The sequence below is a fragment of the Harpia harpyja genome, chromosome 2 (genome assembly GCF_026419915.1).
Source record: "Harpia harpyja isolate bHarHar1 chromosome 2, bHarHar1 primary haplotype, whole genome shotgun sequence".
Taxonomy (NCBI): Eukaryota; Metazoa; Chordata; class Aves; order Accipitriformes; family Accipitridae; genus Harpia; species Harpia harpyja.
Window position 1 is genome coordinate 62,901,387 of NC_068941.1, and position 26,861 is coordinate 62,928,247.

The window sequence follows — 26,861 nt, forward strand, 5'->3', positions numbered from 1 at the left end:
TTAAGAAAAGTGATGAGGAAAATTTTTCTAGAAAGTGCTGAGCCAAAGATAGTAGACACAGAAAGTCTATTTTGGAGAGCTTTACGTTCTCTGGACTGTCATGACACCTACTGCATATAATTCAAACTTTTGGATTAATAAGGTGGCACATTATACCTAATTCTGGCATCAGATACCCCTGAATTGTTCAGGCTCTGTTAGTAAATTCTGAAAAAATTTATGCATATTTGAAAACTAATGGCAAAATCAATGTAATAAATATGGTTGTGATTACATATAGAACCATAATGAAAGAAACTATAAATATTAACATAGGATCCATATTAACTCAAAGCCTAAATATATATATCCCCATTATCTATGTCAACTGGACAAAGTTCTCCTTAAACCCAAGTGCTCACACCCTGCACAAGAGAGGGAACCAGAACACACAAAGAATTCTGGCAATGTTACAGGCGAGGAGATAACGCATGGAGGAGCAGTGGCTGGGCCACTATCTCTTTGATAAATGCTGAGCCTTTAGACAGGCTGGCTTAAGATTTATGAGTTAGAATGCTGCTGAAGTTTTTGTCTTTGACTTGTGAATTCTGCTGTTTTCATAGTGACAATTTTACTTTTTTTTTTTCCAGAAAGGGAATAATAACCTAACTCCAGGAAGGAAAGCTTTATTGAGATTCTCCAAGTATCCTGAGACTCCATATAAAGCCATGAGAGACAGCAACTTTTGCAGTAGCTTAGACATTTAGAATTTAGTTAAGGATCCAGGTCTTAATGTGCTTGGGATATGAGATAATAAAAGCAGGTTTTCACTGTTACATCCAATGTGAATAAAATGGAGAAAGTATAAGTCAGACTACATAATATAATTTTTAGAGAAAAACCCTAATTACAAAAGGCAATAGCAGCAAATGTAAGAAGTAATTTCAAAAAAATGCATCAAGAACATTAAGGATGATTCAAAAAAAATTAAATTGCCAAGTCTGTGAAGAAAAAAACATGTAAAACCAATGCCCATAAAAAAAAAATATGAAGGTAGTAATGCAACTATAGGAGAAGTAATTCCTCAACATTTTTCCTATTTTTTATAAGTTTTCAATTTTTGATGATAGCAATATTTAAATTAACAGGAATTTGAATAGATGCCTACCAAGAAACCAGAACTTGAAAAATGGGAACACAAGTAAAATTTAAAAAAAATCAAACCTGTAAACAAAAGTCTCAGATTTTATGACAACATTCTTCCAACAGGATATTTGCCTATTTTGTATTTTCACAGCACTGCAGTAGCCACTGCCATAGGAGACACTGATCACCCCATAGTTATGTTTTTTCACTACTGTGAATTGTATGTATTGTCAGAAACATATCTTTTTATCTGGAGCAGAAAATAAAAACCTCGATAGCATACAAGTGCCTACTTGCTCAGACCTGTAAGTACAAGCATAATGTTGGTCTGCAAGAAAGCTAATGACATTTGCATCTGTCTTTGTAGAATCAAGGCTGGAAGTTCCCGTTGATGTAGAAGAAAAAAGATTTATATGGCAGCTGGAAGAAATGATAAATCATGCAGCACACTTCTCTGGCATGAAATTGCAATAAATATTGTACCTTTCTTTCCTTCCCTTTCAGCGAGTATATACCTTGCCATCTCTAGTTACACACAAACACAAACTTAGAAATAGGGTTTTTTAATTTTCAAATGTGCTCACACAGCATTAAGGAGGCTATCAGTTATCCGCAATACCTGGGCATAGCTCAAGGTGGAACTCTCTTATTTTCCTTCATCTTGACAAAAAAAAAATACCAATAGTGACATTTTTTTAGTAATATGAACAAAAATATCAAAGTCCATGTATTCCTTAATAACGTTTTCTTCATTGAAAAACAATCTATTTCCCAAGAAGCAGAAAATAAGTCCAGGGAAAATGGATAAAGCAGTGTTTTAATACTTTTCTCTGTTTTACTTGATAAAAACTGTTCTGCCTGTTTTGAGGCCAAGTGGAATGATCCAGCAAAAAGAGATAACAAAGCTCTGAGCCAAATCCACGGCAGTCAATGGAAAGCACCTCACTGATTCAATAATGTTACAGTGTATTGAATATTACATTCACTATTCAACAAATATTGAATGCCATCATCTTCAATACCAGCCAGATTAATCCTAGTTTAGTTCTCCTGACATTAGTTTACTGTCTAAAATGTATCATTTTTCCCTTGAGAGATTCCACCGTAGTTTTTTCAAAATGTCTCCATTAGGAGAAGGCAGAGTAACATCAGTATGATGGAGCTGAAGAGGCTGCGTGTGCCCTATGGCATTTCAGTCAGATCGTACTCTTGTCACCTGGCCATGGAGAGAAGAGTCCCCTACTGATGACAGCCAAGTGAGCTGTGGTCTACCCGGCAGTCTTTACAGAGCCTTTCTCTCATCAGCAGGTGTTTTATAAATGGCGTAAAAGGAGCACAAAAATCCCGTGCATATTCCAAAGTACAGTAGGGTTTCCAGAGGATATGCTGAATAGACCCACACAAGAGTACGGCTCTTATTGCTGAAGGAGGCACGGAGGAAGGTCTAGCAGGCAAATGAATTAAAACTTCCACATATCCACAAATAAGGTGTTTAACAAATGAGCTGATGAAGATGGGATCTGCCACAATGCTAAGCAGCAAGCCAGCCACGGCACAAGGTCTCCCTCTTGTTTTAACAAGATGGACCCCTGCTTCTTCTAAGTAAACCCCATTACCATGGGATTTGTGAATCATGCAATCATTTCTAATGTAAATCTTCTTGTCTGAGAACATTAATATGACAGTTGATGTTCCACTGGCAGGGCTGGCAGACTGCAGGATGGGAACTGGTGTACAGAGGCCACCTCTGGTTTTATGAGCAATACCTTTATAGACTATAGGGTTATAATGTTTACCAGAATTTTTTACTGTGTCCTTCAATACTTGTTCAGCTCTATGAGTCCACAAATGACTGAGTATCTTTTCTGGGTTTAATTCATATTCTGTATATTGAAACAGCCAATCTAAATGTTACTTTCAAGTTAAAAATGTGTATCTAAGTTACAAACACTAAACCCCATCCTCAGGCAAACATAATTTGTAATTCCCATTTACCACTTTCACATTTTAAGCCAGTCACATTTAATTAAAATTGCAGAAGTAGTCTATTTGTTGTAAATCCTAGTACAGCCAATACATCAACAACACTGTAAAAAATAAATAAATCAATGCTGCTTTTACTTAACCAAGTTTTCAAGCACATGATGCATGATTGCTTTAGTTTAATCTTTTAACTCCTCCAAAGATTAGAAGAATGTTTCAGCATTGTTGCAATCAGGAGAAAGAAAATCAGTAGTAACACACATGGGAAAATGTTTCATTCCTTTTGCAATCAAATTTACAGGGTAATAATACAGTAGCTCTTGAACACATAAGTTTGAAAATGAATGTATTTCAGATGCACTGAGAATACAGGCTCCATTATCTTTAATGTATAAGAGCAAAAGACACTCTATAAAATGAATCCAGGTATTTTACAAGAGAAGTTTATAACTCTTCTTTATACTGGAGCATTATTATAACTCCCAAGTATTTCTATATTGAAAGAGTGGCTATTTCCTTGCAAAGTTATATTAATTTAGTATTTCATAGAAGAGAAAAATTCCGTTTTTTTGAAACTGCTTTTTTAAAAACATCTGTATCAAGGGCTGTATCAAGTCAGAGGACCAAAAGTCCTTCTAACTTGATAACCAGGCTCAGGCAATAACCAGTAATGGAGGCCTAGGAATGTTCTTCTTTACTTTTGCAATTCCCAGAAAATCTCAGAAGAAACAGAAAAAAATTATGGAGGGAGTAAGAATTTTTTTCACTGTATTTCCTTACTGTTATGACTAGCTGCATCTAGTTTTAAACTATAGTTATACAAAAGTTTGTTCAAATCATCCATTCCTTTACTGAGATTTTGTGCAATAATCGCAAGTAAAAGTATCTAACTAAACAGGCAGATAATCAATCAGCAGTGCATAAAATTACACCCAAGTGTCAAATTGCACATGAAACCTGAAACTCTAGTACAAATATGGTCACATCTTTGCATAACTTTGATGAAGATTTCAGACCTTCTTTCTGAAAAGTTAAAACATTATAAGTCATGGAAGTTTTATATGATATGATGAACTTATGCTAAATACTCCCCATTAATTATGTTATCTAAAACCACAAAATGTTTTGGAATACAATTAGTGTAAAGCAATCATCTGAGTTATTCTCTTACTACATTACCTTTTTTCTCGTTTATGGAAAAAAAACCAACCAACATTATAAAAGACCAGTTACATGGGGTGTACGTGGAATACTTCTGCCTGACAGTACAAAGTGCCCTGTGACATTTAATTGCTATTAAAACAGTTCACAGAAATTGCAAATGTCTATTTATGACATTTGTAACACAATGCAGATGCATGCTTCTCATATACATAATAGGATTTCTATATATGTCTAACAAATCTATTTGTTGCATACCTCCAGCTAAAATTTCATTACAAAACTGACACTTGGCAATAAGGTAATACCCTAAGTTGCCTAACAGGGCAGCAGACAATCTTAGTCTGTTTCCAGAAAAGTGACAAAAGCAATTTTTTTTTTTTTTTTTCCCAAAATCAAAGTAGAGTTCTAGGTAAAATCCTTTGAGTTCTTTGAAACTGATAAACTGGCTTCTACTGAGAATAAGACGAGGACATAAGAAACAATAGCAGCCTGGGGCACCTGGCAATGATAGCATTAAGACATTCTGTACATCTCCCAGCTGAGTGTTTTTCCTAAGGTTGTTGAATTAGCCACTTTAAAAACGAAAGCACAATAACAGTGGTTTGAACAAACTGAAGTTTTGTACCAAGGTCACTTGGTCATGTCCACATGGAGCCAGTGATTGCTATACTATTTCTTGGTGTGTAATTCTACATTGGCAAAGTATGTAAACAGAAATGAAGTTATAAAAATAATTGCACTGTGACCTTGAATAGAATCTGAACTCTGATTTGATTTCAAAGTTGTGATCTCTGGAGTGCCTCATCTACTTTCATTCTTGGAGTGAGACCTGGGAGACTGAAATCACTGCATATATCTCCCCTACTTAGGGGAAAACAGTAGTATAACTAAGGTGAAGAGGTAAGTGATGTGTGCCTGCTACAAGGAATTTTAAAGCAGCTGTTCACAGAGGAAGTAGATGTTCCACATAGAAGCTCAAAGTGAAAGACAGTTCTCCATCTCGAGTACTTATATGATCAAGAGCAAAACTATTTGATCTTGTTCTGCTGTTACTGTTTGGAGGATGTTCTGGAGACAAATACTGAGTTCAAAAATAATTGTGGCAATGATCTTTCTTTCAAGCCCTTGATGTAAAGCTGGATATACAAAGCTTCTGCCTGCCACCAAATTAATGACAGTCTTTTATGATAATAATCAGAGAATGCAAGGGTGATTCAAAGTCCCAAATTTATATAAAAGATGACTTCTCACAACAATAACCCATCCGTTCTCTAACCACTGCTTCCCCCAGTGAGCACTCTGAAGAGGAATCTACAAGATTTTCCTCCAAGTAAACAATCTCCTAGTCATCTGCCTCACTGTCTTTACTGCTGCTCTTCTTCTAGGCATTGACCTACAAGAACTTGTTTTCTAAGGGTTAATATAAGTTCTTAAGTTTAGAGCGGGACACATTACAACACTGTAATAACAATATCCTCTTCCAGCTAATATATAAATTTCATCTTTTTTTGTATCAGGTGCTCCGTGAAAGATTAATAGTGCTTTTAGGCTGGCTTTGTTTTCTTTGTCGCTTCTTTTTCACTTGAGCACTGTGTTCAGCCTCCTATTAGAAGCCCAAGGGACAGTGCCATTTTAAAGATCAGCTCAGTCAGAGACGATGACCTATTAGGGCACAAGAACTGGCCATAAGCTGTGTATATATTGCCCTTTGGTAGGATCACGCAATTTTTGGCCAGTTTTCCAGGCTCAGTGATGTTCTTCCACCCACCCCAGCTGCATCTTCACTGGAGGGTGTCCATACCACACTTTGGCAAGGAGGCACACAAGGTTTGCATACGCTTGTTCACCTTGCCCTTCATGCCTTTCTGGCATGACAGACACCAGCTAAACCAGGGCTGAGGTCCTACCTGAACAAGAGGAAAGCCTGTCCTTGGGTCTTCAGTTGCCTCCTGGCTTTCAAGATCCTGGCTTTCAGGCTATCAAAGCCAAACCAGAAGGACAGGTCTCATGCAACACATGAAAATGAGACTACATGAACATGGTGGCTACCCTGGAAAGCATTTCAGCCAACTTTTTCTCACTAAAGTAAGTGTCCTGGAGCAGTGAATAACACCAGTGATACTGCTTATAGCTTTGCTTTTAAAGCATGGCTGTTCTGCTCATAGGTGTGCCAGGAAATGTCTTCCATGAAGGCACCCTATTTGTCATAAGAATGCACACACACAAGAAAAGAGAAAGTACTTTAGAGCATGCAGCATGAGCGGCATAGAGATGGATGGGGACGTGCCTTAGGACAAGGCAGGCTTTGTAAGGTCACATCATCCAATACTTGCAATACTAGTAAAGGTGCTTTAATATCTCCGATATGAAACCTAAGAATGGCACCAATTTGGTGCCATTCTTCTAAAGACTATGCAAGGACCAAACGTCCATCAGTCCTAATTGTTGAGTAAGCTCATTCCTCCCTTGAGCTTAAAAGCCACAGTAGATCATTTCCCATACCAGGGTAGGTGGTTTGAAAATGACTGCCTCTTTCTTATTTTGGACAGTGATTTGGACCTTAGTGTTGTCTGGAGAATAAGAGAATAACTTACTAAACGTACCACAGGACGGATGCCTGTTAAATGCAGCCTTAAACTCAGATCTGCCATTGCCATCAATAACCTTTCACCACTTCATCAGTTCTTCTGTTCTCTGTTAAACAAATGTTAAACTGATGTTTTAACTAAATAACCCACTCCACTAGATCTCTTTCCAGTTCTAGTTTTCAAGTTACATTCATTCCACAGGGCATCTCTCAGCATTACAAGTCAGCTACTTTTGCTTCACTGAATTACCTGTCTTACTGAAAGCTACTGCTCTCCCTCTCCTTTTATTAAAAAAATAAAATGTCACCACCATAAAATATCAACCTTGCTTCAGGCTAAATAAGCATTATGCATGTCTGTAGCCCTACTTTCAGTATTGCCCTCTTCTTAGAGCACTTTGCTAACTACCTTGCTTCAGTGGTTTCCTGACTGTCTCCTTGCAGCTTAGTATGGGGTCATCTAATATCACCTTCTATTGGATCTCAAAGCTGATTTTGATATTATCACTTGCCTTTCTTCACTGTCTACAAATATGGTGGGAGAAAACTGTACAAATGTATCTACTGCATGGGAGATACAAGCCGTAAAAGAGCAGCAGGAAAGGAAATTATAATTTAAAAAACAAAAAACAAACAGTTGGATATTCTACAAGAATGTGTTTTGTGTCTTGAAGTGAAAAACACAGCAGGTTTCTCTCATATGTTTTTAGTTGCTCATCTTGATATCTTTACCTAGTAGGAGATTGCCTTAGAGTGAGAATTATAGCCATTTTCCAGATGATTTCACCCCGTTACAACATTGTTTCAGTTGTTTCGGAAGCAGTGAATCTCCTCTGTCTTGCCACACATCCAGATCCTTACCTCCTCTTTCCTCACCATTGCGGCTTTTTCCAACCACCTTTAACTATGCCATTTTATGACAATCATTCTTTATTTTATTAGACTCCCATCTTTGGAGATTGCATCTCAGGCCAATGAGAGAGGAACTGCCCGATAGAAAAGACAGGTCAAGGGTGAAATGGGTCCGGGAAAGAGAAGAGGATTGACTAAGACTACAAAAATTATGAGTGGAAATAAGGCAAATTAAGGAGAAAAAGGCCCAGATGAAGGAAAAGAAGAAAAAAGTAAAAAGAAAAAAACCAAACAAACCAAAAAAAGAAAGCCCAACACTGAAGTTTAAACAGATTATGAGAGTCAACTTAAATCCCCAAAAGCTCACACACATATGCTAACTTGACTCTTCTGGGAACAGCATGGAAGTTGTGTGAGAAAAATATTTTACTGTATAAAGATCTTAAGATGACAGCAGGTCAGTGGCAAAACCATGATGATAATTTGCACACAGGGTGACAACAAGTCCCAGAAAATCAAGTGAGATAATCCCTGTTTATTTAGAGAAACAAAGCTCATGATTCACTATATGAAATGTAGAAGCAATGGGCCAGAGATCGACATTAAATCTTATATCTACAGGCAGTATGCCAACAAATGCAAAAGCAGACCTGAGGAAAGAAGATAGAGAATGAATTATACATAAGCATTTCTGCAACATTACAAGCATTTAAAAAAAGGAAATATAGGAATGAATATGCAAGTAACTCCTTTCTGTGTTGCAAGGTCTACTTAATAGCCTAGGGTAACTGAAACCCTACCTATTGCACCTCAGTGTCCCCAGGGCACATGCAGGGCCTCGAGACTAGCTCTTAAGAGGAGACATGCTGCACCGTGTAAGAGAAGATGCAAGCAGAAGACTGCTGGGAAGGATCTCTACAACACTCCCCGATGTCTCTTCACCGTAGCCAGTACCCTGGCAGTGTATTCCTGAAATCTTCACAAGGCAGGATTCTCGAACATATATATATGTATACATTTACATATATACACCAGGAACATACATATATTTACATATATTGTAAACTATTGCCATTACTGAACAAAACCATGGAGCACATAGCTACCCAGGTAGCAGAGATCTTGAAACTGAAGTCAGTGGAAGGTCTGTACAAAGAGCTCCTTACAATACAGAGATGGAAGAGGAAGATTTGTAGGAACTATGTGTGTCCAGATAAATATGTCATTTCAGGTATTTAGGTTTAGAGTTAGAGTTTGTAACTTTAACATTTTCCCACTTAGAAAAAAAAAACTTTTTTTTTGCTTCTGTGTTCTTACCTAATATGTTTTACTTTAATGCATCTTTCAGAAATGGCCAGGCTATGTGTACTGGGCAAAGAATGCAGTGTGTCTCCCTTCTAGAAATGAGAACAGAAAACACGGGAGCTGCAATCACAGATATTTTTAAAAGAGTACATGCTCTGCAGGTACATGGGCATTCAACAAGAAATGCAATAACTTTACTGGAATCTCTTCCCCTGCATGTGAACATACCCTATTGACAGTAGCAGCCATGTTGTATTACGTATAGCTACAATATAAAGGACAGACAAGATCAATATCTCCTGTGAAAATGATGAATATTTTTGGTTAGACTTTAATCTGTTCCATTTAAATTCATGACTCACTTCTTATGTGTAGCTGAGATTTAAGGAACTACATTTAAATCAAAGACAGTGAAATTACAATATTTTGACAAAGCAAAATGGTTAGTGTTCAAAGTTTTCTACTTCAATAGCACCACAGATTTTTAATATGTTAAAATTAGCCAAGTATTATTAGAAATTATTCAGTGGTTTTAATGGCGTGGTCTTGTCCCCATTAAATAAAAAAAAGAGAAATTTAAACAGAAATTTACATCAAATAGGCAACTCTTTAAAACCCTTACTGTATGTTTAATTTCCATTAAACTTCTCCTCTAAAATTTCAGCCTGATGGTGATGAGTACTGGCTTGGACTGAGCCCTCCCCAGTAGATCTCCTGGCCATGCTTACACCTCCATAGCACTATATGCCTCTCTTTCCCACCCTACCTCAGAACTGGCCAGCATTTGGCAATTCCACCCCAAATATGAACTATCTTAGGTGTTTATTCCTATGATTGTCTGGATATAGGCATATCTACCCTATCATTTCTCCTCCTCTAATGCTGTCTCCAAGCCAGAATCATGGTCCCAGCACCCATAGTACCCCAGATAATAGACACACATAGTCATGGCTTCTTCCCAGTATCTAAAAACCCACAGACAGTCCACTCCCAAGTAGGACTGCAGGTAGTTGGTTTCCAAGATGGTTTACTCCCACGATAGACAGAAGTGGGGGTGATAGAGACAGATCAGCAAAGCACCTCTTCTGTGAGCAGGCTGAGCCGTGTAGAAGACTAGATTTTGGAGACCTCAAGTTTTCCATAGCAGAAAAAGGAATGCAACCTCCTTGCGGCAAGCTCCTGTATGGATCCCAAGAGGCCACAGTGTCTGTGAAGAAAGACTTCAGTGATAGCTGATATGATCAGTAAACACCACTCCAGCAAGCATATTCACTGTTCAAGAAAAAAAACCCAGCCGTTAGCTTGCACCCGCATCAGCTGACAGTAGATGGATGGGTTGCATGGCAGTTTCTGCATGAAGTCCAGGAAGCTGTGGTGTGCTGGGTTTTTTTCTCTCATCTATACAGCTTTGCAAAAGACCTCTAGATATGCAATACAAAGGTATTGTCTCTGGTTTTGACCCTACTCTCTACTGTGTGCTCAAAGGTGCTGGAAAACTGATAAACTGATAATGCAGGAGTTGCTAAGTCAGGAGATACAGACACTGGTCCAGCAGAGAAGGGAGCTGACTCAGCAGGACTGGCACTAGTAGCAGAGAGATTAGATGAATCTAGAGCCAGAAGTGGGAAATAGTTCTTTCTCAGCAGCCTGCAGCAGCAGTTTCTAGTTTATGAGCCCTGAGAGAGACCTGGATCGACAGCAGCTGCAAGAGCTATTTGTCAGGACCTTTCAGTCTGGTCCTGAACCTTCCCTTACTCTTCGCCATTTACAGTGAAAGCTAAATGGCAGAAGTCCTGGGCAAACCTAGCTGACTCAGGAGGACGTGGGGCTAGAGTGACCTCTCTGGCTGGTCCCTCAGCTCTCAGGGTCCTGGGAAGTGCTGAGCATGAGGCTGGAAACTCCTCCTGGGCAGCTGAGTGAGCAGGATTCAGCTGAGCATCCAGCCAGCAGTCGGGCTGGGGCACCCAAGGAAGGTCCTCAAGGCATATTCCTAAGCTCTCCTGGGAGGGGCTGGGATTAATAGGGCTTGTTGCATGTGTCTCCTCTCCTGACTATTGTACAGGGAAAAAGGAGACCCCATCGTTCGGTTTATATTTTTCTGTGCTGACTGAAAATAAGCCGTTTCTTAAATATGTTTTCATCAAGGCACCACCAGCTTGGATGGTGGTCTCAGCTGTGTTCTGTGGCGGGGCCGTTGGCTGGAACTGGCTGTGTCCAGCATGGGGCAGCCCCCAGTCCCTCCTCAGAGGCCACCCTGCAGCCCACCCACTACCAACACCTTTACACCAACAGCCAGTACACCTGGGCTTGACCAGCTTATGGGACGGCACTAGACACAGTCAGAGCTGCCTCACGTGGCAAGTATTTGCCAAAACTATGTTCTCTGTAGGACTTCAACAAACTCAATTCTTACAGCATTGAAAAGGCATGGATTAATTAATTTTCAGCTTTTCCAAAATATCTGACTGTTCGTGGAGTATGTGACAGGACATAATGCCTACTTAATACTCTAAGGAAAAAGGTGTTTCGTTTCCACAGCTGGTCTAGGTATGGATATTGAGAAGAGCAGAGGCAGAGAGTCTTAGGAAACAAATTAAGAGATCCCCCCCACAACAGCATAAAAGAAGGCTACATGGTAGATAACAGAAGTGAGATTAACAGCATGTAACAGGATCTCCAGAGTGATGTCTGCATCTAAGGAGATACCTGTAGCATTGTCTTCAGTGAATATAGTGAGATGTCTTTCAGACCTCTTTCTTGTACCTTCAGTGTCTGCCTGGAGACATCACTTGTAGCTGGTGTTCTGGTGCTTTCAAATAACCCACCCAAGTTTCTCTCAGGCAGGCAGAGAAGCCCTTGTCATTGTGACCACAGAGGCTAGTATGCAAAATATTTCAAGTTAAAATTGTACTGTAAAGCATTACTTCATAGTCTAGACTTACCTCTTCTGCAACAATTCAAGGGAGGTTACATAAGTTACATAAAGCTCTTCATTATAAGAAGATAAGCCTTACCAGAGTTTCATAATAAAGCATAATAGCGTGTACTGAGGGGGGGGGGGGGGGGGGGGGGTATTAGTTTCCATAGCAATAGGAAAAGTGTGAATAGTTTTCAAGGTCTTTGCTTGCTTTCTTTTATTGTTACTGCTGGTTGTAAAATATCTGAAGGAGGAACAGCTAAGGTGCCTCTACCCTAGAAGGAGATACAGGGATCCATCATTCAAATTACATCATCCATCAGGGGTTAGTTTCCAGCAGTCTGGGTTGGTGCGGCTTGAAAAATTACTTTAAGCAGTTCATGGGTGGGAAGGGACGCATATAGCAAGAACAGCAAAGCAAACGCCAACCTTCCTCCAACCAGCAGTACTGAAACAGTAACATTCGATTTCCAGCTAAATATTGTCTCTGTATTCAAATGTTCTCAGGACTCATTCAATTGTACAGCTCAATTACACAGAGCCTCCTGCAGTCAAGGTTAAAAAACCTCTGCCCTGAAGTTTATCTGAGACTCTTTCAGCTAAGCCTGTTCTGTGTTAGCTGAATGTGGTTTGGGACCTTTCACCCCCTTTGTACAGGTGTGTAAGGTAGAGCCATCAGAGGCCAGGCATCCCAGGAAAGGTGAAGAGATACAGCTGCAAAAGAGCATCTCCCGCAGTCTCCACCAGGCAGGGAAGCCTTGCTCTTATTCTCCCATTAGGACTCCAGCATCAGTCCAGCTGTTGCATGAAATTGGTAAGTTCCTGAGGCTGCTGTTGCCACCTGGCCTCTCTGAGAGCTGTTTTTGGGACAGCCAGCCTCACGTCACTGGAAAAGGGTGCTGGACTCCCAGATCATCTCTATATAGTCCCAATCATTTTGCAGGATGTTCTTATGCACATGCAACCCACCAGACGAACAGAGATGAGTCTGTGGAGGAGGTGGTAGAAAACAAGCCCAGCTGTATTTCTTATTGTTGTGGTTGTTGTTGTTGTTTTCAAGTGCATGTGGATTTTGTGATGGAACTGGCTTCCATCTCTCTCCACCACTGTCAAACAGGGTAAAAAGCACTCATTCCTGGAGCAATGCACTACTTAGTCATCTACTATTACTACTAGTAGTAGTACACTCAGTCTACTCAGTCTAACATGGCAAGGACTCAAATGGCTGGTGGGGGGCAAGATGGCAGTTCTACTTCAGTCTCAAGTCAGCAAACAAGTATCATTTTCTTCACTGTGAGTACTTTGGGGGAGGGAAAGGGGTGTTCTGGGATAAAGCTCCCCTCTAACAAGGGAGAAAGGCTGAGCTGGTAGGATGGAGTAGATTACAAATTGTATTTGTTTGACTAGAAGGTGGGAGAGGCTGTTTGCCACTTGTTCTGTAGAAAAGGCCACTTTTACTTAAGGATTGCCCATGACAAGGAGCTATTTATGTGATTAACCCCTGAAAGACTTGTATAAGACATTCAGAAGTTCTTTTTCTTTCCGTAAAAACATTAGAGTTTTCTTTTTGCTTTGAGCTAAAAGGATAATTATTTTTTCCTAACAGGTATTGATGTAGGTGTAATTTTAAGTGTGTTACGCTACATCAGTATCTTCTAAGTATGCCAGTCAGTTCATGAGTACAAGTTTCTTCTTGTCTTCTTGAGAACTATCTGTCTTTCTCTACTTTTTCCCTTTTTTCATTTAAGCATTTTACATTGCTCCTTTGGCTGTCTTTAAAATGGTGCATAATTATTTATGGTCTGAGACCCAGAAGAATACTTAAATCACTTACTAATGTATAAATGTTACACATTTACTAAAGGGTAATATAAAATCCAAAAATGTCACCTGGCTAATTGTTTAATAATATTCATGCATTCATTATGCTACATCCTGCCATGGATGCTGATAAAATGGAAAACATCTGAACAGCTATAGGCAACTCACAGAGAAAGACTCAAACCCCGTTGTTCAAGTCTTCCTTTCCTCTGAGCTTGCCCCAGTGAGCACAGTGTGTACACAAAGGCTGAATATACATGGCGGTAGACAGAGCTGGTAATACCACCTATTGTCAGTTGCCTGATAGTTTCCATTGAAAGATCTATTTTGGTTGTTTATATCTCTGCCTAAGTATTTGGACTAAAATTTTCTATGCCAGGTTGTCCGCCTCGGGCTGAGTTTTATTGGAAGTATCACAGGGAAAAAAATGCTCTGCTGTGTCAGACAGCAGAGCTGATGGGGGGGGGGGGGGGGGAATGTGCTGCTTTTTCCACATTAGTGAAACGGTTCAATTAACTAAATGGGAATCTGCTTGCTGTTGTTTTTCCCAGTCCTTGTGAGGTGCTGCAGCTGATCAAGTGGCTGGATCTGTGTGACTATGGAAAAAAAAACACCTGGATGCTGAAAGTTGCAGCAGAGTAGAGGTGCTTGAGTAAAGCAAGGTTCACATCTCCATTTTGGTTTCAGGGACACTATTCCCAGCTAGAAAAAGAGGCTGGCTCTAACCATTTTGAGAGAAATTGGTGTCTCAAAGCAGAGAAGGAGGAGAGAGTATTGGGATGAGACAGAAAGAATCTGCACTTGAGGGAGGGAGAAGGCAAAGGGGAAAAGAGGAGCACAGCCTCGGGCTTGCACCAGGCAGCACTCTCTGTTTCAGACCCTGATGGAGCCAGAGATCACCAGATTACCCATGCTTCCACTCCTACCAGAAGCTCATCTTGTTCTCATCATATGGCTGCTCCGTGAACAGTGACAAGCTGTTATCTCACACAGTGATAGAGTCAAGAGATTTGTGTATGAGATCTAAAATGTTCAATACTGCTGATTGACCCTGCCATGTTATTATAGTCAATATGATTTTTCTACGGCAGCATTGGTTTCCTCAGTTCTTAGAGTGGTTACATGTATGAAATATGCAGGAAAAAACATACAGATAAGTTGCAAAGTCAGTGACAACAAAGTTATAGAAAATTAGATTAAAGACTGACTCTGTATTTCCCACCACATCTCACGTGGGATTGCTCCATTTAATTTCTCACAGCATTTAGCTGCCAAATTCTGCTTACATGCTTGGAGCAGAGAGAAACATTGACTGATGGTCTAGAATGGGCAGAAGGGCTGAGGGGAAGAGTCCGGGCAATTCTCAGTCCCTCTGGCTCTCGCTCTCTCAAAAAAGTAAGGGGACAATTGGTTTTCCATCTATCATTTAAAACCAAACAGCTGGTAACCTTCCTGTTAAACGTATTTGCATATATAATTTACCATTGCTCTTAATTTTAAACCTCCATTTTAAGCTCTTTCAACAGAGAACAGATTTCTTTGGACAGATTTTTTTTTTATTTCCTACCTTCATACTTGATCAGTGCCACAGGCAGTGAAGTGCTAGAGTCCTCTCTTCTTCCCCATCTCACATGGAGGATGTATTTACAAATCACGTTTTACAGGAGGCTTCCAGACTCTAAACACCCATAAGCAATGTAATGAATCACAAGCACAGACATAATGCTGCGTTCACAGGAAGCAACCGAAGTCACTGAAGAAAGTAACTGAAAAAATGAACATGTTCTGTGGTGGGGTTGGAAGTGATGGAGAGGGAGGAAATGCTCATTTCTGAACCCATTCATTCTGAGGTATTTCAGGTGTCATGAGGAAAACAGCCAGCAACGTTACCTTCCACATGTGATGTCTTTCATCAGATAAAGGATGCCAGGCAGAGACTAACAGCTTCATCAGCTGTCAGACTCAATGCGCTTTTCCCCAGCTCTCTCGAAAATGGGCTTTGCAGTCACATTGGCTAGGAAAAAAAAAGGGAGGGGCTTATTTTTAGTGGTATCCATTTGAATCATAGTCAAATATCCTGCAATTCACCGACCAGCATCCAACCCTCAGGCCTTGTGCAGGTGGAGACTCGGAGTGTCTCTGAGGTGGCACACTAGCCAAGGGCAAGAGGCAGGAGCCAGCTGGCCCCCCAGCAGTGCGGCTCTAGGAGAGCAGCCTCAGGAGAAGGAGCTGCCACTGCTTTAGCTACCAAGGAGGAGGACTGGCGGAGGGGGAAAAGCACTCTCCGAGCATGGACCAGCCAGCCAAATGCCTCCTGTTCCCTTTCATAGGATAGATGATCAGACTCAAAGTCAAAAGCAGTTGTCTTGGTCATTTTTCTTCCACAACCCGCCCCAAATAGTAGGTTTCACGATAGCCTGAACAGATGAGTTCTAACAAATCAAACAGGAAAGCCCATTTAGGGAGTATCAGCTGTGTATGCACTTTTGCATCAGACCCACTGCTTCGGAACCTGCTCTGTGCACTCCTTCAGCTCCTTGTGTGCAGCCAGATGTGCGCTACTGAAGTGCACTGTCATTCGCTCAATGCAGTCCGTGAGGTGACTCGGATCTAGTGTGCTTATCAAAGATTTAACAACAATATGAATACATTAATAGGACACAGATTTCAGGGCATATCAACAGTTACCTGGAGCACTATACAAGTCTTGATAGAAACGATGTTCATGCACATGAAAGAGATTGAGAGCTAAAAATCAGTTAATGGTAAAATGGAAAAATACAAAGGAATACTGCAAATAAAACCCATCTCTGCTGTGGGCATATTTCTCTTTAGTGAAGAGAAGAGAAGATCATTTCCAGAAGCTGCAGGAGGAAACAATTGTGAGCGTCTGCCAGACAATCTGCGACACAAAAGCCTGGAGTGGAATGATAACCAGAGAAAAGCACTTTATTCCCTTTACGTGATGCATTTTTTTCCATCAGAAACCACAGAGCCATGATAAGCTGCTGTTAGGATTCTGCAGATCTTTCCTTGTGATGGATAGTTAATGAATGGAACATCGCTATTCTAAAAACTTCTGCCTTACTTTATTATTTGGGGGTGAAGTTTAGCCTTCCCTGTCCCCGGTCAAGGAAAGGTTCTTTTTAACTACACATATAGCATCTTTTGGGTGCAAGACAGCACACGGCATACGCAGGTCTTGCCATAAACTAGTGTAGGAAGGCAAGCAATTCTGGTAACTAAGAAAGGGCTTCCCGGAGCTTATTGCTATTCTGGGACTGCAGTTGTTTTATAGTTTTATAGGAAGATTTCTTCCTCCACTGCAATTTCCAGCAGATTCCCTGCAAACAGCTCATTTGCTTGAGCTATGGGTGAGAGAGACATTTCACTTTTAAATAGCAATATCTGACCTAAAAACGTTTTGGAAAGGGATGGGGAAGTGAGTTGGGAAAGGTATTTTTTGTAGAAAGCAGTGTAATGTTTCTTTCTTTCCATGATGTGTATGAGTGTTTTGCACAGGCTAGAAACCCCCAGGGAAAGACAGTCCTCTGAAGCGATACACAGCAGGAGCAAGGTGCTGCTCTGAAGTGTGTTACTGCATGCTTAGCAGAACAGAAGTGGTTTATCATGTTATGCAACACATAAAGCTCTCATTTGAATTAGCCATGTAAGTTACAAATATGGTTAGCGGCCCAAATGAACCTGCTGAAATTTAAGTGAGCAGAATGTAATTAATGACTTACTTATATCGACAATGAAACTAGCTATGTTAATCTTTCAAAGACAGTCATTAAATTTTTCCTAAGCACAGTCAGTACACAGATTAACAGGCAAAGTCAAAAAATTGTTTTCTTCATGAAGTTCCTTACAACAGAGATTTCCAAGCTGCAGAGAGCTGGTTAGTGAGGTATTCATTCCATTTTCTTTTAGCTATTAAGTGTAAGGGGGTACAGCAGAGGAAAAGAGAGAAGGAAATTAAATAAGCATGTGTGTGCGGAAGTACACAGAGTAATTTAAAAAAAAAAAATTAAAAAAACCCACATGCATTCTTTTCTAATATTATACCTAATTATATCTTGTGGTTATCAAGGGGATGTTCTCAACTGCAAACAGGAGGAAAACCATTCACTTGAGACTGGAAATAGAAAAGGTTGTGCAGTTTCTTTGAATGCAGTCCATGCTCTGAAAATGCAAAACTTTTTTCTATGTAATGCATTGAATAATCTTTGTCAGTACTGAATTAGCTATATCCATATTAATATGGGGCCTACACCATAGATTTTCTTTGAAACTGAGTGACCAGGTTTTTTTCTCTGCAGCTACAGAAAATTAATAACATAATGCATCACAGCATTTTGTTTTCCTCTCCTCCTCCTTTTTTGGTACACATATTTAAAAAAAAAGTTTAAAGAGGAAATAAAAGCTCCTTCAACATTTACCCCATCTCCAAAGTAATGCATACCACATAAAGGTTCTGTTTGCCGCTTTTGTTAACACTTGAGTAACGTTACAATTTCATGCCCTCATTCTTGCCACTGTTTGGTATATGGCTTTTACTAAATACCTCACAGTACTCTCACATTTTGTCCATCGGGAAGTTTGCAGACCCCGGTGCTTAGGGGTGCTGGTTTTGCAGAATTCGCAGTGTGCCCTTTTGCTTCTGAGCTGTGCCAGGATTCTTGTGCCTGAGGCTGAAGCCCGCTTCTTTAGGATGCACTCTGAGAAGAAGTTCTGCTCCTCAACAATGTTTTGAAAGTAAACTGCTTCCAATCACATGTAGAGTTTGTTTGAAAGTCTGAATCAGAAAAAAACAAAGTTATGACTGGCTTCTTAAAAGACAGATGTAACTGAAAGTGAAGAGGTAAAGCTTTCTCCAAGCTATCTCACAGTGCATGTTTCTGACCACCCACAAAGCAAAAGGAGCCCGCCCTGGACAGCCTCTACTTTAAACAAGTATAGCTAGAAATTGAAAAAGCTGAATTGTTGAGAAGCAAAATCTGTTCACTGTAATGCAGTTGTTTAATCTGCTGCAAACTAACAGAATGTTTGACCAAGATCAGATTTCCAGAGTATACAGCAAATGGGGACATGTGCTGACTCTTTAGAAAGTCTTGGAAATGTTTACATCTCATAGTAGTTCTTGATTCCTTCTGCTTACCTAGTAAACGTAGGAAAAAAGAAAAAGCATGATGATTTAAAGCAGTCAGCCTTCCGTCATTGATTAATTTCATTAGACGTCTAAAGGAGTTTATACTCTGCAGCTACAGAAATTCGCAGATCCTGGTCTTATTGTGGACCCCTGCAGGCACAGGTTGCCTCAGTGTGATTAGAGTAGAGGTACGGAAATAACCTGATGCAAAAGCTGAATTCTAACTTATAAACTAAACAACAGAACACACTCAGGATATAGCTATGTTTAAAGGTCTAAAATCTTTGTTTGACAACCTCGGATGACCTTTAGTCTGAAACCAGAGAATTAACCTGCAAATAAAGATCTTATCAAACTGGAATGGTGGATATTATTGCACGTTACCTTAGCAAGGTGGCACGTTCCTACTCAGTGACACTTATTGAGTGGTACAATTTCTTTGCACTTGCTACTCAGGGTTCTCTGTTCTCCTCGGGTAAAACCTAGCTGTAGCTTTGTCCTGCCAAACAAATGAAAAATAGCTATCTTAAATACCTAAAAGAGATAATTAGTCTAAAGTTAAGGAAAGCATGCCACCTCTTTTGCTCAGGTGTACATGCCAAGTTGCATGAAGGGCTGCACTTTACATCTGGGTCAGGTTAATGGTAGTGCTTTTCCCTGCCCTTTGGCTGGATCAAACCCTCTCCCTACAACATACCCACAGCCATAGTGCTGCAATCATAAATTCTTCTCCCAAGGAAATAACTGGAGAAACCTTAACTTTACTGTCACCTTCTTGATAACCAGTGAGCAGGGTAAAACAAGTTGAGGTTTTAACAGCAGCTGCTCTGGAAAAGTACTCCTGTATTTACATGAAATGGTGCAGGACCACCAGCAATACCCTAAGAAGGAAAAAATGATATCTGAGTAACTAAATGCAGTGTAGTATGGCTATGACATTGCTGTAGCACCAGTTTTTCCAGCCCTTGCAATGATACAAGGCTTGCTAGATTCTGTCCCTCTTGTCAGCCTCCAGCACTACCTGTTCTGGCAAGTTTTGTTTCAAATTTGATCTTTTCTCCAGCAATCATGTCTACAGGTGTGGATTTCATAGTATTTACAAGGAAAATAAGTACATGAAAATGAACAACATTAGGCCTGAAGTTGCACGCTGATTGTGGATAGTGAGAAAAGAGGTAGCTAGAATACCATAGACAGTAACACAAGGTTGATCACAGACCCATATTAGTCTGTGTCTTTCTGCAGAGTGGAGCACAGGCCCTGTGTCATGTTGCCCAGGGTGCTGACAGATAAAAAAACACTGAGGGGCATTACTGTCTCTCCCATCATCCTGTCTTTAATGACCATGCATTCAACCCAGTAATCTGTCGTGGTGCATGATGCAAGATGGCACAGAATTGCTTCAAGTAATGTGGGTAATATCTGACATAGAGGGAATAGCTTAGATCAGTGTTTAAAATTTAATTTCCTAGCCATTTCAAATTATTCCTCACTTAACACTGTTTTAATATTTAAATATAAATCTCTTCAGGGAAGGGGAGATGGAGGAAGTGTGTGTGTGATGCCAAGAAAGAATGACTGGGTGGTTAGAATGAAACAGCTAATGTAGAAAGTTAAAGCAATATAGAAGACTGAACTTCTCGCAACTGTGCTTATTAACTAAAGTGGAAAAATTACACAGATGACTTTACTGCCTTGAAAGTTAACTGTTGAATTGAATGTGATAAGACATTGCTGGTTCAGAAGATAGGGTGGTTTCACTATGAACCTGACCTGTATAATCCTCAGTTTCTCAGCTCCTGAGAGCTCCTAGCCCATCATGGTCTCTGCTCTCATTAGAGCCTGTAGCAAAAACAGAAGGCAAACAGCAAGGGAAAAGGATCTTCCAAAAAAAGTGAGGGGCACAAAACCAAAAATTCTTCCACTGTTTCTAGTTATCACTGTTACAGAAATTTATTATCCCCTCAAGAACCAACTGAAGCAGATTTGCCATCTTTCAGATGTAAGGAACAAATTAAATGAACCGGAACTACTAAAATTGTTTGGAATGAAAAAATAAACCCTAACCATCCTGCTGAATGTGGGATACTGAAGAGAAAAGACTTAAAGGAAGTGAGAGAATGAGAGTACCGCCAAAAAAATATAGACTTGCTTTCCCCCTGTTCCCTGTGCAGGGCCCATCAGAGAAACAGACTGCAGTGATGAGAGTCATGAGCTGGTCCCCAGAGCTTGTAACATCAGTAGTAGTCACTCCATCAAGATGGATACAAAGGCTCAAATGTCATTTTCTACGTGGACAGTCCCACCTGTGCTGGTTTAACCCAAGAGAACAAACTCATTCAAATTATCTCCACAGTGGAGACATGTCCGGTGTTGCATGCGATACACAGAGCCTGGGGGATGTTTGGACACCAGAGACAAATTCCACCGCTCCCCCAGAAAACAAAATAAGCCATAAAGAATGAAGAATGCTTAACACTTCTATAATCAAGCACTAGGAATCTGCTGCTGCGACACTGTTGGCAGTTGAGAGAAATGTTTCTTTTCTAATCCTGGAGGAGCCTGTGCAATGTGTAATGTCTGCTTCTGCTTTCCTCCTGTTCTGCTGGTCATCAGCAATACCAGCAGAACACCTTCTGCTAGCACGCATGCTTACCATTTATCTCTGAAAGCAGTGCTTTGTAGCTTCACCTTTCCTAATGAAAAAAAACCTAACAAAAAAAAAAAAAACAACCCACATATTTTCAAGGGTAGCATTAAAATGTAACTGCAATTCTTTGTCATAGTGTCAGGGGAGTTTACTGTATTTTTAGAAACTAGGCAGCCAAAAATAGAAGAGTAGGTCTAATATTACTCTCCTCTCATGACATATAAGCAATTACAAAACCAGTTTAATCCGATTTTTAAAATTAATCTGAAAACACTTTTTCTTTTCTTATTTTACACTGCCAATTGCTCAATTAAACTATAAACTGTAATATCTCTTGATAGAAAAATGTACAATAGAATTTAAGTTATATCTTATTACTTTTCAAAGATCAAGGCAGTGAAATAATCATCTGCTAGACACTTTAAAGAACAAGAGTGCAAAAGAGTTTCTTTTTAAAAAGGGAGGGGAGGAGAAAATCTCAGATATAGTTTTTACCATCTCTATCCATAATTGTTTATGTTAGATGCTCAAAGGTTTTGAAATGCTATGATAAGAGGAAGTGGGGGAAATTGGGGGCGGGGGGGTGGAGGGGGCAATGGGAAGCAGCAAATGTTTTGAACTGGAACTGCTGAGGGCAGAGTTTGGTCAGTTATTCTGGATGCAATCAGATTCCCAGTTCTTTCTGGACATTGCTTTGCTAAGGTCACTTAGCTTAAAAAAAAAAAAGGCTTGAAGTACAACTGAATTTCAGTGTTATGGCTACTACTATTATGTTTGAGAGACAGACTAATACTATCTTATTACCTTAGCTTCTCAGGTCATAAAAGAGCAATGTAGGCAAAGCCAGGAGATAAGGCAAAATCACTACACTTGAAGTTCAGAGGGATCCTGAATTTCTAGAGTGAGGCTTTCATTTTTCACTCACCATTGTCTCTCAAATTTTTTTTTTTTCTCATTTGGTATAGTGTGTAACTATATTTCAAGAAAGAAGAAACTGATGAAAAGTAAAATATTTTTTCAGAGCAAAGAAAAGTTGCCATATAAAATAGCTCCAGGAACTGAGAAAAAAAAATGATACAACAGTATATAAACTTTAAATGTGTCCTCCAAAAAGGAAGCAGAATCAACAGCCCAAGCAAAACAGCTGACTCATTTGACCAGCTTTTCTCCTGTGTTCTAGGACATTCAGGTGTGAAGGGGTGAAAAAAAAAATGTTTTCTTAAAAAAGGAAGATAGGAGTTCTCATTGTGTTGGAACACGTGGCCTGGAGTGACAAAGGAAGAAACCAATGTATCCTTTACTATTAAGTGAGAAGTAAATGTCTTTACTATCTTCTAATTTACAAAAGAAAGCTTATCTGGATGAATTATTATCCTTGCTAGCAGAAATAATTTGAGAAGTATTCCATAAGGTGAGTTAATTAAACTTAACCACCAAAAACCAGCAGATAAAAAGAGAAAACACAGATAAATAAAAATTCGGCAAGGTTAGAAAATGCATGATTAACATCTTGTTGAAAATGTTTAATACAGGGGATGCATCCAATATCGCTCAGGGATGGGAGGGGAAGGCAAAGACAGGTAACTGAAGCAATGCATTTCTGTAAAAAGCATATATTCAGCACAATGCTAGTGCTTTGGTGGTGAAAAAATAATCAAGTGGGAAAAAGCCTCAGGATACTTCAGTCCTGCTATGGAAAATAAAATTTGACCCAAATTTCCTAAATTATAAGGTTAGTGAAGCCAAATCCTATGTAGTCCTGCACTCTTGCATTCTTAAAGTAGTTTTGTTTATGTGTCACCTAACTGTAACTCAAGAGTTTTTCCAGCCAGGTCCAACACTGATCACCAGCATGTTCCACAGTGGAGAGTTCCTAGGCTAAACAAAATAAAACATTAGGCAAATGTTAGGACTTTTATGGTTACTTTTTTCTTTCTTTGTTTTCTAGTCTCTGTCTCACTTTGTGAAAATAACAAACACAGACAAGAAAAGTAATTAGGAAGAAAATAACCCCATTGGCAAATAAACTTAATGGTGTCATAAAATCAATGTATGCAAGGAAGATTCAGGTCGAGTGGAATTATAATGATGTAAAACCCAGGAGGAGAATTCAAGGCCTACTTGGAAACATGAGGGGAAAAACTATCGCTGTATTAAAGCATCCATCATTCCCTTCCTCTTCTCCACAGAAATAAGAATTTCCAGAGAATAACATATAATTATAGCATCACAGCTGTATATACAGCTCAGAGAATGGTTACTTTTTAATTCTTACAAAATATATCTCTGATAAACAGTACTTTATTTGAAGCTGCATTTCTTTTTGTCTTTTGCCTCTAATGATTAACATACCTGGGACCTGGGCACCCGAAATCAACTGAAATTATTTCCTTCTTTGTTTTCATAAAGAAATATAGGCTTATATCTAGTGTGTGTCCCCGTACATGCATGCACATATGCATACGCACAAAAGCCATTTTATACCCTATTTTGAGGGCTCAGACTTTGTCCTTTTTCTCATACTGAGACAGAAAAAGCTCTCAGGAAGATGTGAGTCTGCAAATAGGGCCAGGGAGGCCTGGCAGGGCAGGGACTGCTCCGCTGTATGTGAAACCTGCATTGGGGATGGCAGCTAAACTACCCATGCAGGTGCCCCAAGCACAAGGACTGTGGAGAAACTGTGTTAATCTTCTGTTACAATAGTCATCTCTGATCACCAAAACTGATTCTTGCACATATCCTTTTTTTCACTTATTTTAATTTATTTTCAGGTGGATCGTCAGTTAGATACTGAATACTCTTCTATGGTTAGACTGGTGGCAGAATTATCAAGCCCAGTCCTGATATACATGCTCTTCCTCATATTTTCAGAATAACCAGGTACATTCACATTGCAATGCCATCAGATAAATACTTTTGACAGGGACTCTTTCAGCCAATTCGCCTTGCTGTCCCAAAGACAGAGTCTGTGTCAGGTCGAACAATCCTCAGATCTTTTACAAGAGGACGAGACAGATTAAGCACACGCTGAGAATAAGAGACGTTTCGGGGGGGGGGGGGGGGGGGCAGCTTTTTTCCTAGAAAGCAAGTGCTTAGGAAAACTACTGGCATTTTTGTCAGCGTGCTAGCTCTTGATCCTAGCACACAGCTGACAAATGTGTTTGCTCGGCCTGCTGTGACTGCACAGGGGCAGCATTGAGTGCAATGCTGCAGTGAAACAGAGGAGTTCCCAACATAGTAAAGTTGCTCTTCAGCCACTTAACTGTCTGCTGCAGGGATACAGTAAAGGACTGCACAAGTAAAAATTGCATCAGGTAAAGGGCACGTCTCATTTCACCGTGTAATATAAGCTCTTCACTGCATCCCTTTTGCTCCCACTGTAATCAGGGCATAATTTTAGTAAGAAAGGCACTCACCAGAGCAGTGACGTCTTCACTTTAACCATATAAACAGTGGGTTTGGACCAGTATACTAAGTATTGCATGGTAAAATAAGAACCAAATTGGGTCATCTATAAAATACATGGACCGATTTAAAAAGAATGCCAAATGCATCTGAAGTCTGCAGAAGCACAGAGCACTGAGAGTTGCAGCCCTGCGACAAAGCACAAGGTAGCAGTAGCCTGTGCCATAAGGCACCACTGCATGGTACTCCAGCAAGCACTGTAAAATCAGCCAAATCTTTTTCACCTAAACGTGTAATGAGGATTTGTTCAGTACTTTGCCAGACTGTTCATCAAATGTATTGATTTTTATCAGTTCATAAACACATATCAGTTTGAACTTTACATCACTGTCGACATAAGACCTAGTTTAAAAATAAAGTTTAAAACCTAATGAAAGTGTTCCAGGCATGAAGAGTCCAGATAAGCTGTGTTTATTTGGTGGCTGACAGATACTGTTAATATCTGAGACAGAATGTCTACAATAGACTTTTAAAACATCAATTTTTTTTTAATGGATTCATTTCAGAAAACTTGTCAAGTAGAAACACAGATGGGGGTGGTTCTTGTAAACTCGGTGATAAGAAGCAAAACACAGGAACTAAAACAATAATATTTGGCATTCTGGAAAAACAAATTTGAAGCCTGTCAAACATCAAACTAAATTAATAAATACCATAGCATGTGCTCCTATAGCATGCAACATTTATCTCCCCGGACAGGATTAATTGAATAATTCATAAGTGCTGTGGAATGGGGAGTGAATGAGCTTCCTATACCAATTCTTGTAAAAGTGATTACCAGCATCTCATGGGGGTCCCAGTACTCCCCTTTATGCTGTGAATGAATGTCCAACTTCAGTTTCATAAATGACCACTCACAATTGCTTTTTTCCTCCTGTGCCATCCTTATGTATTGAACAGATATAATAAGATGATTGTTGCCAGCTAAGATATTTTTTTTTCTTTTTCTCTTGCAGTTTATATTCTTTTAAAAAATGGTGCAGTATCACAATTGGCCATTTGTCTTCCATAGAAGCAGAGGATTTTCATGCACAGGACTAAAATCAAACTCTCACTGGACAGAAAAAAGCATGCTAAAGTTGTTGTTTGGGTCAGAGATTGTAAGGATAAGCTCACAACTGCTTCTTTTACTCTCAGCTATGTGCGCAAAGGCAGGGACTTCAACCGATAATCGGAATTTTATTACCTGTCAAATGCAGTTTATAACTGGTGCTTTTTCAGTGACAGCATCCCCATCCCCAGAATGATTTGATCACAAAGCCAAGTAAAGATAACGTTCTTGTGCAACCAACGAGAAAATTAGTGTATGTGTCTCCTTGGTTTTATCTTGACTCTTCAGGCATTAAGAAAGGGAACCAGCTTTCGCAGCCTCTGTCTCAGCCTTGTGCAAGCCAACATTTCTTGAAGCAGTGGAGCTTTGCACTGACCAACACACCTGTACCACGCCGTGCATTTACACGACTCTTCGGCTTCCCCTTTAGACTGGGCCTGCATCTATCTTTGCTTTCCATGGGTGATCATACTGCCCGAATATATCTGACACCCTAGCATGGCAACTGTAGCAGAGGCTACGGTTTTCTTTCCAGGTGGCAACAGGCAGGTCCCATTAGGAAGAGGAAGGCAGTAAGAGCGAAAGTGCTGGGAGTGAAGCTGCTGGCCCCGCTCACAGAGAGAACTGAGAGCAGGGCAGGGAGCCTGCAGGAGCCTGAGCAGGTTTCTGTTCCTCTCTGCTCCTTCCCTATGGCGGAAAGGAATCAGTTTCTTTTCATCGCTACATTTTCTTTGGGACAGGAAAGTAAGGCAAAGGTCACGTGCTGAATGCTGAGTCATTGCTTTGATT